This window comes from Xenopus tropicalis, chromosome 5 (assembly GCF_000004195.4).
Source record: "Xenopus tropicalis strain Nigerian chromosome 5, UCB_Xtro_10.0, whole genome shotgun sequence".
Taxonomy (NCBI): domain Eukaryota; kingdom Metazoa; phylum Chordata; class Amphibia; order Anura; family Pipidae; genus Xenopus; species Xenopus tropicalis.
The window spans coordinates 21,182,044-21,188,137 of record NC_030681.2 but is presented as its reverse complement, the minus strand read 5'-3'; positions in this window follow the sequence as shown (position 1 = coordinate 21,188,137).

The following is a 6,094-nucleotide window of genomic DNA, read 5'->3' as shown; positions in this document are numbered from 1 at the left end:
GTTTATACCGCAGCACTATTGTATTGGTAGTCAGTTCTACTCCTCCTGTCAAGACTATAAGGGTGAAGACACACAGAGCTACTAGTAGCAGCTACTTGTGGTGGCTACTAAAAGAGGCAATGCTGATCATTTACTGATAATTGCCTCTCAGTATTGTCTATGGCAGAGTACTTTCTGGACTTAAGTAGCTATTAAAAAGTAGCTGCTACTAAATAGCTCAGTGTGTTTTCACCCTAAGTTCCACATTTATTAGTTGCAAATTCTGTGATTATCAGACCTGAGGAGAAGGGACAGACATAAAATGGATTTCCACTGTAAACACCTCTGGCCCTGATTCATTATTTATTATTACTGGTCTTTTAAATGTTTAATATTCAATTGCCTATAACTAGGGATGCATAGAATCCTGGATTCAGTTTGGGATTTGAACAAATCCAAGTGCCTAGCCAAACTAAGTCACGCCACCATCCATACCCCACTATGGCATAATTTTCAAATTCCCCTAACAGTAATATACCAAACTGGATGTTCTTCCGCTACATTCAACTTAGACATGCACCTAATGAACCCGAACATACCGCACACATGCCCAAATGCACTCACACACCAAATAATTATATTTATCTAGTCTGGGACTGCCATGGTATACAGAAATTCTGAAAACGAGTAACAGAAGAAATAAGCTGACCCCTAGAATTGATAATCCCATTAGACCCACTAATTCTCCTATCAAACAAAGTAGAGGAAACTTCTAACCCAACAGAAAGATCCCAATTGTGTTACCTCTTTATCCAGGCCTAGAGACTTAAGGTGGCCATACACGAGCAGATCCGCTCGCTTGGCGATGTCGCCAAGCGAGCGGATCTTCCCCCGATATCCCCACCTACGGGTGGGCGATATCAGGGAGCATTTAGGTAAAAAAAAAAATAATGGGCCAAACGATCGGATTATGTGGGCGGCAATGGGGCAGTCGGATCGGGGACCGCATCAACGAGCCGATGCGGTCCCCGATCCGACCGGATTTTCTAACCTGCCAGATATCGGTCGGCCAGGCCGCTCTGCTCTCCCCATACACGGGCCGATTAGCTGCCGAATCGGTCCAAGAGACCCCATGGATCTCCAAATGCCTCCCGTCACTGTTACCTCAAACCAAAACAAATATGTGCAACAGCCCCCCCTTTCTCCTTAACCACCCCACTCCCCAAAGAACCGACAGGGGTGTTAACGGGTTGGGTAAAATGTGTTACTTTATTGTTGCCATTATTACATAACTTAAGTTCCTTGACTTCCTTTTATTTCAATGGTAATCGACATGTATCTTAAGGTGGCCATACACGTCAAAATCTGCTCGCTTGGCGACGTTGCCAAGCGAGCGGGTCTTCTCCCGATATCCCCACCTACGGGTGGGTGATATCGGAGGAATTTAGGCTAATTTGGTTGTTTGGCACTGGGGCCAAACGATTGAATAAAAACGACGGTAATGGGCGCAGTCGGTTTGGGGACCACATCAACGAGCCGTTGCGGTCCCCGATCCCACAAAATTTTTTAACCTGCCCGAACAATATCTGGCCAATTTCAGGTGCCCTACACAGGCCGATAAGCAGTCGAATCAGTCTAAGGGACCAATATCGGCAGCTATAATCGGCCCATGTATGGCCACCTTTACTGCATAAGGCAAATACTTTACCTGCTAATATCAATGTAAATCCACTTCTTTACCTGGTTTAATATCAACTCCTGTTCTATCAATGCTTTGATTACCATGTTTTGTATGTTGGAATTTGTTTCTTTTTTTTCTTTTAGGTGGGTGAAAATTAAAATTTAATAAAAATAACTTTAAAAAAACCCTTTATTATCCTTTCCCATTGCAGGCTACTTCATCTGTACTTTAGTTTGCCATGATGTGATGTCAGAACTTTAAGATTTTGATTTTTGATGATATTTTATAATATATTATAATTAAAATTGTTATGGTCAATATGGTATTGCTTACAGGATTTGATTCAACAAGGTGAGATATGTTTATCACATGAAATCTCATGATCACGAGGTGGGACATTGTGATTACTTATAGTAGTTACTTATAGCTGGAACCGTCATATAGAAAGCAAATGTTTTATTTTCAACATCATAGTGTCCAGATGGCGGACCAAGGGCAACGTATGGCCCTCAATAGCATCTTCATGGCACTGCTTAGGATGATATAATCACTTTTATATAATCCATCCAAAAAAATTGGGTATATTTTCTAATCATCCTAGCCCTGTAATCTACCAGTTGTTATGCGCTTGGCACATCATGAAAGCATGTAAGTGCGCACCCAAAAACAAAGTCACTAGTGTATCCGAGTCCTTATGATTGCTTAGCATGACTAGTTCTAATGAGCTGCAGTAAAGGTACAATGGCTTATAATCAGATATTATAATTCTCATCGGGGCTCATAAGTAGATTCACTGAAGCATATTATCCTGTTAGCGCAGTTTACCCTCTGCTAATTGGCGGCTTGAAAATATACACTGTTTAAATTTATTACTTTGTGTTCCAGTATTTACATTCATCGAAGGGATTATTCTTTAAGACGAAAGTTTATGAACCTAATTTACTCCTTGTGATGCATTTACTAATTAAAGGGACAGTTACAATATTATTTTTTTTTAAACAAAATTGAATACACTGACATTTTGTTGCTTGTTGGAAGTCATTTTTTTTTACCTGGACAGCCCAGTTTTTGGTTGGGCTGTCTGGGTCAAAATTATCTGGCTGGTTTTCCCAATTTGGAAAACGGGGCAGGATTCTCTAAGATTGACACCATTCCCTGTGATGGCGCAGCTTGCCCCCCCATGACATCACACCCGCCACCCTGCATGGTGGCAACCCTAAACCCGTAGCTTTTAAACAGGTAACCAGTGAATACTTCATAATAATACACATTATAAGACCTTTAGCATACTTTGCATCATTTAGTACAGGGGTCCTCAAACTTCCTTAGCAAGGGGCCAGTTCATGGTCCCTCAGACTGTTGGGGGGCCGAACCCCCCCTCCATCAAACTATGGCCCACTCCTGCATTCTTTTCCAAAACTCCCAACCCCCAACTTACGCACTCCGTCTGTCCTCCCTCCCACTGCCCGCTGAGTCCTCCTTCTGCCCGCTGAGTCCTACCTCTTCCAGCTCCCCCTACCCGTCCATCTTCCCAGCTCCCCCCTCCCACTCAGTGCTGAGTCCTCTCTCTGCCAGGGTTGTCTGTACTCCCTCTCAGGCTGTAGTTTGTGGTTCCCTGATTTAACACATATGACATAGTGTGCAAATAAGAACTTTTATCAGTATTTGCTTAAAATACCGCCAGATTCAAAAGATTTGTTGCCCTGACCCATTCAAGTAAATCTGTAGATGATGGCTGGATACCTGTTCATGAATGATACAGTGGGTGCAGCTCCATGGCTATTACACAGTATAGGCCTATAATATTCTACAGTAGTGATCCCCAACCAGTGCCTTGTGAGCAACATGTTGCTCGCCACCCCCTTTAATGTTGCTTTCAGTGGCCTCAAAGTAGGTGTTCATTTTTACATTTCTGGCTTGGAGGCAAGTTTTGGAAGCACAGAGACCAAGCAGAGCCTCCTGCAGGCCAGCAGTCCACATGGGGCTACCAAGTAGCCAATCAAAGCCCTTATTTGTCACCCCCAAAGATCTGTTTTCATGCTTATGTGCCTCGCAATTAAAAGGTTTTGGATCCCTGTTCTACAGTGTATGTTTGCAGTTACACGTGAGGCTGGTAGCCCCAAAAAGTAACTGCAATTGTAAAAATGTGCCAGTATACCTGAGTTGTGTATCAAAATGGACCTAGTTTGGGCTTGGCTTATGGTGGCAGAAGGTACAAGTAGCCTGTGTTGTACTGGATTCTCTTTACCATAACCCAGGTAAATAGTCTTACAAATGTGCCATACTTTCAAAATGCCAAATGGTTACTTCTCATTGAATTCAACTACAAAATCGGGGGGAATTACGCATGATTACAGGAGATTGGGGGAGGGAGGAAGATAACCCTAAAATTTGCCCAGGAGCAGTAACCCATAGCAACCAATCAGCAGGTAGCTTTGTAAAACAAATGCCATTTTACAATAATATCAAATCTGAAATACACCATTCCTTTCCATTTCATAGATGTTACATAAAAGGGCAAATCCATTCCGTTCTGTAGTTCAAGATTCCCAACCTATAACAATAGACCACACATATACATTGTAAGGGGTATCCAGTGTAAAGATTGGTAGTCGAAAGTTCCCACAACATGCCATGTCTACCCTGAGAGGAGATGAATGCAGAGCATGGCCAGACAATGGTAATTAGTGGGCTGGAAGTAAACGACAGCAGAGAAACAAAGAGGCTAGACAGCGGGGCAATGCAAACACTTTTATTCCATTGCTGAAATGTTCAGTTCCTTAACAAAATATCTTTAACCTGCCCTGGAAATTTTCCTTAGAATTTAAACAAACGTACAATTACCAATATATTGTAAAGAGTTTACATTTTTTAATTATTCACTGCATTACTCAGTGGCCTCACAACTGCCTTCAATCATCATTTGTATGTATATCTTTATTTATAAAGCTCTACTTATGTATGCAGTGCTGTACAATACAACAGTAAATTAATACAACAAACAGAAGGGTTATTACAATAATAGATAAATAAGTATGATCATAAAAACAAATAAATACAAGGTACGGTTGCAAATAGTTAAGAAGCAAAGAGGATGGGGGTCCCTGCCCCAAAGAGATTAAAATCTAAATGGAAGGGTAACTTATAGACACAAATATGAGGATATTAATGCTGTGGGTTACAGTGGGTGACAATGCTATATAAGTGCACGTTCCCAGTTTAGGTGCTATGTGAGTGTTCCAAGACAGGGTGGGAACTAGGGGTAGGCAGGAGAGGCACGTGCCTAAGGCACAATGGTGGTGGGGGAGGTTCTGGGCATGTACATATTTGCCTGCCTGCCCCTAGTTTCAGCCAGTCTGAAAATCCGGGATTTGGTGTGCGCCAGCGCATGCCCTGGAGAGGGGGGCAGGGAGCGAAGGGCATAGGTGATGGTAATTTAATTTCGAAATTTCACATTGGGCTAGCATTATTCTTCATTTCCCAGGGTGCCACAGTCATGTGACCTGGGCTCTGATAAACTTCAGTCACACTTTACTGCTGCGCTGCAAGTTGGAGTGATTTCACCCCCACCCGCCAGCAGCCGATCAGCACAAAAATGGCAAGGCAGCAAGATAGCAGCTCCCAGTAGATATCAGAATACTCAATATTAAGAAATCCAAGTCTGGCTTGGGACTCCTCCAGTTACATGGGAGTAGGAGAAACAATAGGTTAGAATAACATTTTAAATGGCAGAGTGAATGATTTGCTATATAAACAGTGTAATTTATAAATAAAAAGTACATCATAAAAATCATGACAGTATCCCTTTAAGAGAAGGCGTTTGTAAGTTATTCTTGTTTTTATGGGAAGCCATGATAAGGACTTCAGCAGTGGAAGGGCCGGAACTCTCCTTGATGAGAGGAGGAGAATTCTGGCAATGAATATACTGCATCCTCCCATACACTCAGTCTGATCTGGTTGAAACTTATTATTCTCCCGTATTTATATAGTGCTGACAGGTTATGCAGATCTTTACGGAAGTCCTCAATCCTATTAGCCCCTGCCCCAGTGGAGTTTACAATAATGCCCCTTAGATTTTTACACACACGCTAAAATTCATCAGGAGCCAGATAACGTGCCTGTATATTGTGTGGGAGGAAACTGTATGTTCTTACCAGGTCTGCAAGGGTTCCTGCAAATACCTTGCAAATCTCAAGCTCAGTACCCCAGTGCTACAAAGCCTAAGCATTCAGCCAGCATGCCAAACTATAACTGTAACATTCTCTCTTGGGTAGTGGGAGGGTAGGGAGTTCAGTGTAAATGTCTTACAGAATATTTGTTTTGTATTCCATTTAGCTAAATAACATGGGGAATCACATACACTGGTGATTCAAATTGACACCAGTGCTAAAGGATGTGTGCCTTTACCTTTAAGCCCATGGGCAGAGGCAGAGT